Source organism: Rhamphochromis longiceps, linkage group LG12, assembly GCF_057381845.1.
Source record: "Rhamphochromis longiceps isolate RC_006_pf linkage group LG12, R_longiceps_female_GT1.1, whole genome shotgun sequence".
In the NCBI taxonomy this organism is placed as follows: domain Eukaryota; kingdom Metazoa; phylum Chordata; class Actinopteri; order Cichliformes; family Cichlidae; genus Rhamphochromis; species Rhamphochromis longiceps.
Window position 1 is genome coordinate 2,879,223 of NC_140568.1, and position 11,428 is coordinate 2,890,650.

The 11,428-nt window shown below is 45.9% G+C and overlaps 1 long non-coding RNA gene across 1 annotated transcript; it reads right to left on the bottom strand.

The window, feature by feature from the left end:
- Window positions 1-485: 485 nt before the first annotated feature.
- Window positions 486-1,453, bottom strand: LOC146656572 (uncharacterized). The gene is made up of 2 exons (XR_014914171.1): window positions 990-1,453; window positions 486-741 (listed from the first exon to the last, which is right to left on the bottom strand). It is a non-coding gene; the product is annotated as an uncharacterized LOC146656572 (long non-coding RNA).
- Between the last annotated feature and the right edge of the window lie 9,975 nt (window positions 1,454-11,428).

The window sequence follows — 11,428 nt, forward strand, 5'->3', positions numbered from 1 at the left end:
AAGGTTTAATATATTGCCTTTGTATTTGTCATGGTCCGTGGTCCTGTGTCTGTGGAATGCGTGATGCTCGGGTAGCCACACCCCCGGGCTGGGCCATCACCAGCACACCTGCTCTCCATCCCGGTGATTACACGGAGATCCACTTAATCCGGCGCTGACGGATGCTCCACGCCAGTCCGTAGTCATCCCCACAGTGGTAACCAGACTTCCACGAAAAGTGTGCATTCTCTCCTGCTTGGAACTTTGTTTAACCTGCCTACTTCTGTCCAGGTTTCTACTCGGCGTCTGCTACCTGCCTGTCCTCCGGCTCGACTGGATCTCGCGGTGCTCACCTGGCCCACTCGCCATTCCACGGACTTCCTGCCCCCACGGACTGCCACACTTCCCTCCCGAGCTCCCACGGTTCCGTTCTATCGTAAGGCCCTACTCTAACTCAGTCCTGATATGTTCTCCCCGCTTCCTGGCTCCCTAGTAATCATCTCCCCTTTCTTTCTTTTTTTTTTCTTTTTTTTTTTTTTTTTTTAAATGACATCAGAAACAGCAGTATGCGACATTACGTGATGGCAGAGCTTCAGTTCATCCTTTGTCATTTTTTTTTTTTTTTTTTTTTTTTAATAAATAGGACAGGGGGAATGAATGAGAGAAAGAGGGGGAGAGAAAGAAAGAAAACCAAAGGGGAGAAGAGACGGTGAGAAGGGGGGGGAAGAGAGAGAAAAAAAAAAAAAAGAACTCCTGGGTCACCTGTATGGAGAAAAAAAAAAAAAAACAAACAAAAAAAAACAAACAGAGGAGACAGCAAACAACAAAGAGCAACATAATAATAGAGAAAACAAAGCACCATCACAATAAACTAGCTAGTCATAGATATCAATATTTACTAAATAATAAACGATATTGTGCAGCACGCAAGATAGACAGCGCACAGTGTGCTTTGAGGCAGCAGCCAAGAAAGCTTTAGTCCGCGTCTGTGAATACCCATGTGTGCATACCTGTGTGGATCAGCATGCTTGCATTCCAAAGGTTTCTCCATGTAATGATCTGCTAGGGAGTGTGGGGGGGCCACAGCCCCGTCCTCCAGGGTGTGAAGCGGGTATGGAGGAGATCAAAACTCCAGACATCCAGAGGCCCCCAGAACACAAGAGACCATGGAAGACCAACAGAGGGGCAGCCGCGCCACTGTCCCAGTAAGAGCTGAGGAGAGTCCCAGATGAGGGCTCGCCCAGCAGCCGCGGAGCAGAAGTCAGGGGGAGTTGCAGTGACGCGCCCGTGAGCTCCGCCGGCAGCCAGCTGCGCCTGAGTGACCGAGCCCTAGGCCGAGAGGCCGGGGGCACCCCACCTCCAAAGGGGCCCGAGCGAGCCCCAGGCCCCAGGCCCCGACAAGCGGCCGCCAAGGAGTGAGCCGGTGTGTACCCGGACGCCCACCCCCAGACACAAAGAACCACCAACACACCGACACCTGAGGGAGTCCGCCACCGGCAGGGGAAGTGGTGGTGGGTGGAGATAGGCCTCCAAACCTTGGAGGGCCTGAGGTGTCCCCAGAGAGGTGGCGTCTGATACCCAACCTGACATATAGACACAGACATACAGGCACACACAGACACAAACATCCATTCCCACCCTCATGCTCTCATATGCACTCACTCCACACTCAACCAACGTGGAGACAGACATAAAGAGACGCTGTACACACAATCACACTCCCCAAGCGTACTCTACAAACCGGGTCTAGGTACCCTTGCCCCTGGAGGGGGGAATTGCACCCAGACCCAGGTGGTGTTACCCTTTTCCCTGCGGTGGGGAGAGGCAGACCGCCCCGACTCCGCAGCAGCAGGGAGGCCCCACAGCCCAGACCGCAGTCGGACGGCCAACTCCTCCTACTAGCCCTCCCGCTCCAGCAGGCCGCAGAGAATGGGGGTGGGAGAAGACTCCAAACCTCCCTCCACCCGCTCATTGTAGTGTTGATGCATATGTGTTCTAAGGTGCAATTAAAACCCAGGAGGGCATGGAGCTACCTGCCAAGGAGCAGCAGGTAAGCGCATAGTCCCTCCTGCTAGCCCTCAATGACTAAGTGTATTTAAAATTGAGAGGTGGGCAACGACGTCAGGGGTGAGGTATACACCCTGATGGTGATTTGGACTCCGTGATTGTGCCCACCCCCAAGATCCTATATGTATGTGTAATGAGAGTGTGAATAATGTGAATGTCTAAGTTGTGGGATAAAATTGAGGCAGAGGCAGCCAGAAGGGGACAGGGGGGGAGGGTAGCCTCCTCTGCACCCTGGTGACATACCCCTACTCCAAGGCCCTGCATGTGTGGGTGGTTGTGGAGGAGCGGGAAGAGGGAGGCAGCTGGAGATGGGGAGGGAAGGAAGGGAGGGGCAGGTAACCCCTCCCTGGGGCCAGCTCCCCCGCTGACCCCAGTAGGCACCCCCACCCTCCGCGACCCGCCAGGGAAGGGGGGCCCAGGCCCATCAGACCGGGGCCCAGTGCAGTAGCGCCCCCCGGCTCCACAGAGCCCTGGACAGTCCACCCAACCCCACCACAGAGAAAACTGCACCCACCCCACCATCCACACATCTTCCAGACTACATAAGACGGTAAACGCCCAGGCTGAGATCTTCCTCCACCTCTCCTGTATCTCCCCCTCCTGCAGAGAGTTCCTGAAGAGAGGAAAGCTCCTGCAAGATGTGACCATCCCCCCCATCAGTTGAAGAGCCCCCCAGGCGGCTCGACGCACCGGCGGCACCCTGCTCCAGGGCCGGGCCCCCATGCACCCACCCGCCCACAACCCCGGCAACACACCAACCAGGACCCAAGCCCCCGAGGCCCGGCCCGGGCCCCAGCCCAGAGACGGAGCGCCCCCAGAACCTCACGCCCATCCCGGACCCACCCAGGGGCAGCCAGGTTGCCAGGTCAGTAACCCACGTCCGTCAGCACAGACCCTCCCCTAGCCCCGCTGCACGCAGCCGCGAGGAAACAGTCACCTGAGAGCCAACAGAGCCCCTAACCGGACGTGACCGCTACCCCGGGTTGAGCCCCCCAAGGAAGATGCCTCCGGGGAACCCCCCGACGCCCTAAGCCTGTCCCTACCCCCTCACCAATCACAACAGTGAAGGCGGGACCAAACTATGACCCTCCTACCTTTATTTGTCTAACCACATGTATCCTTGACCTTTACAGTAGATTACATTCCACTGCTATCATCTTCTTCTGAGAAAACACCAGTACTAGCTCTGATTTGCAACCCTGTTACCATACATATACAAATATATCTTAAAATGCTATATAATATTAGAATTATAAAAAATGTTTGTGGTCCTGAGTATTTATTAGTAACATGTATGTCATAATCTAAAGTAACAGTAATATATCCATTCAGCCATGTTAACGTGTGCAACCACATCAGTCTAATTTTACCCGGTTACCATATCACTTTAATGAAAAAAGCATAAACCTTTTTCTTAGCTCATAAAGGTTTAATATATTGCCTTTGTATTTGTCATGGTCCGTGGTCCTGTGTCTGTGGAATGCGTGATGCTCGGGTAGCCACACCCCCGGGCTGGGCCATCACCAGCACACCTGCTCTCCATCCCGGTGATTACACGGAGATCCACTTAATCCGGCGCTGACGGATGCTCCACGCCAGTCCGTAGTCATCCCCACAGTGGTAACCAGACTTCCACGAAAAGTGTGCATTCTCTCCTGCTTGGAACTTTGTTTAACCTGCCTACTTCTGTCCAGGTTTCTACTCGGCGTCTGCTACCTGCCTGTCCTCCGGCTCGACTGGATCTCGCGGTGCTCACCTGGCCCACTCGCCATTCCACGGACTTCCTGCCCCCACGGACTGCCACACTTCCCTCCCGAGCTCCCACGGTTCCGTTCTATCGTAAGGCCCTACTCTAACTCAGTCCTGATATGTTCTCCCCGCTTCCTGGCTCCCTAGTAATCATCTCCCCTTTCTATTGCAGCCCCCCGCCGTCCCGATCCCGGCTTCCTCGTGTCATTGTTTCCCCGGATTTTTAGTTTCTGTTTTGCTCTCTACTTTCCCCGGGTCGCCTTTCGTTGTTTTATTAAAGTGTCTTTTTGTTAGCTCGGAGTCTGCGCCTGGATCCTTTCGTGCCCGCGCACCACGGCGCATGACAGTATTGGCTTGAATTATTATATGAGTAGATTTAAAAATAAATACTGGAATACAAAAACATATGACTACTGAAAAGCAGAACAGGTTCATTTTAAAGTTGCTGAAGTGAATGTAATGAAATGATGTAATCTTTCCATGGGTACTATGTGTACAATTTTAAGGTGAAAACTGAATGCAATCCACGTTAGAATAAGGTTGTAACCAGCGAAGTGCCGTGAGTACTGTCAGACACACTGTACATTTCCTCCAGTAAAACACTCACTTTCACTTTTGTTGTCAATCATGAGAAGTTCAGCCACTCACACCAGTGAAAGCTCAACTCAGATCCACAGACAGGGCATTTTTCTGTCTCCTACAGCTCCACCATATTAACTTCCTTCATGATAAAAATAGTCCGACATAAAGGCAATGATATATGATCTCAGTCATTCACCTAAATTGGACAAATGAGGCCCACAGGTCTGAGCTGTTAAAAGCCCCCACCCATCTCTTCCATGATAGGACCAATGTGTGTGTGGAGGATGGAGGTGTGTTTTTATGTATAAGGATCTATTTGTGTTATGGCACTATGTGTGTGTGGATGAATATAAACACACGATGACTCTGTTCCATGACCCTCCATAGCATTTGTTGGAGCGTCTTTTTAAAAACAGATGTGTGTTTGTTCACCTCATGCTCTGCATGAAAGAGCGAGACAGTGAGAAGGAGCGTTGTTGCATCTGCTTCTCATTAAAGGGCGCTAATGAACGTGTGTTCCTCCTGGTGGAGTGGGGGAGTTGATGAGGGCCAGCCCTTTCTCAGCTCTCCCGTTTGTCTCAAGACAAACAGGGGAGCTCGATCCCCAGACATTCATCTGACAGCATCTTGCCGGTTCCTTCTTTAATGATGAGGGTGATGCCCAGTGGCAGGCACAACTGTGACTGTACCTGGAAATAAAAATAAGTCATGTTACACAGAGTACCTGAGATAGTACAGTGTTTATATTTATATGTAAGAGCTTTTGAATAACACAAATTCACCAGTTTCCTAAAGTCATTTGGTGCCTTTTTAAATATTATTGTTATTTTTCTTTTAGTTCATGTACTTGTGTACACGTAAATGTGCGAGGATCAACTGCAAAAAATCAAGTTTTGCAGGTGTTGCTTTAGAAAAGTAATGTATTTTGCATTTTAAAAAATTAACAAGTACTGCATTATGGTAAATATTTTCTCTGTGAAGAAAGTAATAAATTACATGCTTTGTTGCATTACACCAGCGAAAATATGGCGTGAGACATGCCATTACATAACTAACAGTTGACAATACACTACAAACCCTGGGCTCCTCATTTTTTCACTAGTGTTGCATTTGGATAGGGTCAGTGATGATACCTGGACCCTACAGAGGTTGCACAGGTAGTCCTTCCAAAGACCTTACAGAGAAACTCAATCATATGACCCCCTAAGAGAAAGCACTTTGGCGACAGTGGGAAGGAAAAACTCCCTTTTATCAGGAAGAAACCTCCAGCAGAACCAGGCTCAGGGAGGGGCGGGGCCATCTGCTGTGATTGGTTGGGGGTGAGGGGAGGGAGACAAGACAAATCCAATACAGCATCATCTTTGCTTTGGGCCGTCAGCTACTAAGAGAAAGATCTTAGAGATGAGTGTCCTCGTTAGGGATTTGTGTTGGTGTGTGGGGCTGTAGCCTCAGGTTTATGTTGTTAGATGGTGATTATGAGACCATGTATTTTAGCTATTTTACAGAGTAACATGAAAGGAATGTAACAAGTAGTATAGCAAATTACTTTTTCCTGGGAATAATTAAGTAATGTACTGCATTGCTTTTAAGAAAACTGTAATGTGTAATAGTTAAAAACCTCAACAAACATACATAAATGTTTGACCCCAAGCATGCAATTAATTTGCATGAATGCAATTTCTTTATTGCTGCTTAGCAAAGGCAGTTATTCTCAAAACGGTGCAAAAGAGAATCCAATGACAATCGATAAGAGAGTCGATAAGCAATATTGATAATTGCTAAATTCTTATCAGTTCCCATCCCACATGAGGAGCCTGCTGTATCATTTTTTCACTTTGTTTTTGGGCTTTCTTTGAATTCAGCTCTCTGTAGGTTGATCATTTTCATTTCCATTAAACACCGCAGTATCCTTTCATTCCTAACACATTACGCAGTTTGTATCCAACATGATTTATCTCCCACTGAGATCTGATGGGTTTTTCGAGTGTGTTCCTTTCATTTTTTTGAGCATTAACACACCAGTCCAAACAGCACTTCACAGATAATGTGGTTGCTCTCTTGATTCTACTCTAACACAGGTATAGGTAAACATGGAGGCTAAGGAGCTACCAGCCTGACTACTCATCACCGCTTTTGTTACTTACTGAACACTGGCCAATCAAAATCAATTAAATTGTATCAAAGTGAGCACAATCCTTCTTCTTTCATCTTTGTTCTCTCATAAAGTTTCATGTCTGTCTGAATCTAGCCTTTAAAATTGCCGACATCTTGTAGCAGCAATTGGCAGTTATCAGTGGAAGCAGGATTAACTTGGCTTCACTGTGTGTCTCATTAACAATGGCTCGAGCTTTTCACGTTCAGCCCACCAGCTTTTTCTGCGTGTTTTCACAGACGCATTGACGTGAACTTGATGTGAGACTAGCGTGAAAGACAATCTGCTGCTGGCTCTGATTTCACTGCTCTGAGATCAGATACAAGCTCTGCTTTGCATGCAATCACATCTGACTTTAACAAGGAGCTTCTCGGATTTTTCCTTCTCCACAACTCTTCACTATCAACTAACAGTAAATATTTTGATGATAACTAGACAAGTCACAATATTTTACAATTCTTCAGCCAATTGGTCCAAAATTGCAGAAAGATGTCCAGAAGGGTCCATGAGGGCGTCGGCTTATATCAGAATCAGAAAGACTTTATTTATCCCCAAGAATAAAAGACAGGCAGCCCAAAATGTTGTGTTTTAATCCAGTTTGTCTTGTTAAATAGTGGAGGATTTCTTTTTCTCTTTACTTACCTTCCTGTGAAGCCGCTGGTCTTGATATGTCTGATTTACTTGTGCCAGCATTAATGCATACATTACTTGCTACTTTAAAAAAAATAATGCTTTGTGTTACTTAATACTTCTGGGATAAGTAGTTTATTAGATTACTCAAGGCATTATTTATGTGTTACTCTATGACTTGGACTGAGATGCTGTTTAACATTTGGTTCAGGCCCCGGTGCCAAACACATCCCTTTGAGAAGACACACAGGAGCTTTCTTTTAAATGCATGGTAAATTTACAGCTCCTTATATCGTGTTTTTCTTCTCTCTCTGAGCACTCAAAGGGCCTCATTCCCAAATTCATACAAGCATTTTTCTACTACTAGGTGCTTTTTATTTCACATCTCCAATGATTGAGAAACAACTTGGGGTTCGGAATCTTGAGACGGGTGCAGCCAAGGATCAAACCACCAACCTTCTGGTTGAGATGGGCAGCTCTACCTCCTGAGCTAAAGCCCGCCACTAATGTCTGTTTAAATATAAACACAAGACAGCAAAGTTAAAGAAGATATGAAGGTTAGAGTCTGCAGTCCAGACTGCTAATCACTTGTTCTGCTGAAGATCAGGCTCTGGCTTCTCTCCTCACGGTGTCATACACTCAGCTTCTACATCACTCTAGGTAACACTGTCATGCTACCAATGGTTGTATCTGTACTGGAGTGAGATTTTCCTTTAAAGATAACAATGAAAGAAAGATGAAAGCGTTTGAAAACTCATTTTATATGCAGAGAATTTGCTTTTTATTTCTCCTGAAGAGTAATGGGGAGTTAAAATAATTTCTTCTTTTTTTATATTTTAATTGTTCACAGATAATAATGGTGGTTCGTTCCACTGGAACCAAATACTGTATGATGGGAAATAGACTGCATTTATTTCTGTAGTCTTACATATGAGTGAGGGTGCCTTAAAATTCATTATACAGAATAAGAACAGACATTCAAACAGTGATATATAACACTGTACATGTGCTCTGCAGACCAGAAAAGTCCAATGGTTCTGCGTCATATCACACAGTGAAGAAATGACTTTGTTTATTAAGCACTTTTAGAGAAATGTTACAATGTGTCACACAAGTAGGAGCAATAAACCAAAATGAAAAAGTGATAAAAACTGTAATGAACAGGTTATAAATCACAGAGAACAGTAATAAAACGAACACGTGATACTCTGAGCGATTATAGCAATCAATCAAGCACAAAAACAAAGCAGAGGCACGTTTAAACCTGATTTTGCACTAAGATGTTTTGGCAACTTCTTGGAGGCCGCTTGTCTGTTTAAGTGAGTTCAGTCTGCTTGAGTTCATTATTTATTTGTTAACTTTACAGCAATCCTTAGAATATCAGGAAAACTGCTCAGTATTATTGCTGTAAAGTCAAACAGCAGATAAAGTAAATGTACCATTATTATATGTGCAGCCTGTGTACTGATGTTGTGTTTTTATCTATCAGCAGAACACTGGGGGAGAGGTGAAGTAAGCTGGTGCTTCAACCACTTTGCAAACACCCTTCTCCTCCTGCCCTGCAGCTGTCTGTGAGTCTCTGCGGTGAGAAGGCCTCCCTCAGGTTTCTCCCACAGCCTGCTAAGGTGGGTATTGATACAACACCCCTGTGAGCTCCCCTAGCACAGGCACTGCTGGCAAAATTCACATCATAATCACTCAGTGAAGTTGGCATCTTTTTAATATGTTGGTGTTGAGCTAATCCTGTCAAACTAGTCTGGTAAGCTAAACCTCTTAATCATCATGATCAGAGTTTTCTACAGTCATTGTTCTGGATTCACAACCACAGAGAGCCACAGTTCCTTCGGTTCTTTCAAGGCTTTGATTAGTACTTCAGTACTTAACGCAGACACAGAAATTCATTCGTCATGAGGAGGAGCAGCAAAAAACAGTGACTGACCATCATAGTGAGCGATGGCTATCCAGGATAAATGCACTGATCAGTGTGCTGCCCTGACATTAGCGTCAGCTCAGATGTTTGACATACTTTGAGTTTTTTCTCACTCAGTTTGTCTCTCTGTTGGCTTTAAAAGAGGCCCCACTCTGAATCACCACACTGCCACTCAGGGACACCAGCGCACTTTAAATTACTCTAAGCCAGACTTCTTTAATGTCTGCTTGGTTAGTTAGCTGCATTGATATGCTGTATGACACACTGTTAGTTAGTGCTAAGTAACAGACAAATAAAATGCTACATTTTCACTCACTAAAATTTGAACACAAATTTCTAGAAAGCCGATATTATTTGTTTATTAAAAATCCTCCAAAAAGGCAGAAACACCAGTCCAGTCACTTGGATTAACACAGGTGAAGGATTCCCAGAAGCATTCTTTAGGGCTGGAAAATGAAGTAGAAAAATAAGGAGGAGAGAACTGAGAAAGCCCAGGTACAAGCTTACAGGCAGATTGAAGTATCTGCAGCTTCTCCCTGTTGCAGGCATTCAATGCTTTTTTCCACTTTCAGTGTCTTTGTAGAACAATGTAGCTGGGACACCAGAGGTTGAAAGGCGGGTTACATTTGTTGACTCCATCACATTTATCTGTCTTTGTGAGTCTAGCTCTGAAAACACCATTCCTCAACCGTGTCCAACGGTGACAGCTATGGGTAATGACAGTCAAACGCTTGCTTGCTCTTCATTTACTCCGAGCTGGTAGTGTAACAGTTCGCTCAGAACTCTTAAGTGCTTGTTAATTTAATATGCAAATAAGGCTCGTGTCAATCTGAATGCATTTTAATGAAACGGCTTCTGCTTCCATGGGCGGCGGCTGCTACTGGTTGCAGTGGAGGATGTAAAATGGCCAGGGGCAGGTTGAGCAGAGAGTACAGGGGAGGTATAACTGAAGGATAGTAGAAAGACACCGAGCTAGCTGGTGTTTTAGGGGCAGAGCCCAGACGACACATTGATGGCCACATGACACTTGACATGCATTGACGGCTGGCTGCAACACTTGCAGACGATGCAGATGTCACCTTGGCACTGGACCTCTGCGATCTGTGTTATCCAGAGCTTCAAAACAGAATCCCGGGTTTTGAAAGGCGCAAACTCTTCATCAAGCAGCATCGGCACAATCACGATGAAATGCATGCCACCCTCTAAACACATCTGTCTGTTTAGGACAGAGCTTAGCTCAACCTTTGCCTACATATGGTTGGTGCAGTGTGCTGAAATTGAGGTGAGCGTGTTATTGGGAAGGTGGTGGGGGTGGATTACAGGCGGTGTTAAGTCAAGCAGGAACCCTCAATGTTGCTAATTTATTTACAGATTTAATTAGATGGATAGAGCCCTCACAGATATAAGAAAGAGAGGAGAGATGTTGCCAGCGTTACAGCACTTTAATTATGGTAGCAGGCTCCTGATCCCTGCGCTCTGCTGTCTAGGGAGCCAGTTAATTAAAATCCTCATTATTTTACTTTTAATTAGTTCCCCCCTCTTTTGTTTCCTTTCACCATATGGCCGTGTTCCGTGGTCAAATTAAGGTAATTGAGCTAATTAAGCCAATCACTTTAATTATTCAAAGCGTTCCGATTGGCCAGGAGAACTTTTCTCCCTCTCCCCTTCCTGACATTCCTGAATGAGGCTCGGAGTTGTAAAGTCCCTCTCTGTCATTACGCCCCTCTACTCCCCTGCTGTAGGCAGTGAGTTATGACTGGAACATGCCTCGCTTCCTACATGTTTCAGCTCTGTCTCGTGTTTTGCTCTAGTACAATGGCAAGGTTTGCAGCACTGGAGCCCTTAGTGAGTTCAGAATCAGAATCAGAATCAGAATACTTTATTCTGATTCTGATTCTGATTTATTCTTTATTCAGAAATCACATTCAGCACACTATGGTTATGATAAATTAGGTGTGTGTTGGAAATTGTTGTAGCTGGCTCTAAACAGTCGTGTAGCTCTTCGGGATTTGGAAGCTACCATAAATAGCTTTGGCAGGCCGGCGAGCTTTCGGTAGGATTGCGAGCAAAGCTAAATGCCGTAGAGATCTTTAAGCACACCAACATTCAACGTTTTACATGCTTGGGTTCTGACAACAGTGAAACCAGATGGCGTTTTTACAGCAAACATACCTGTGTTGAGCTCAGTGCCTCAGGGTGGACAAGACCTGTCTATCAGCATTCACCAAGCACACTCCGCACACACTGAAGCTCACTTGAATCATTCATATTGAGGATCTGATTTCCAACTCGTCATGTACTTGGTCTGAATCCCTTGCTGTATTTTAAAATACGAGGCT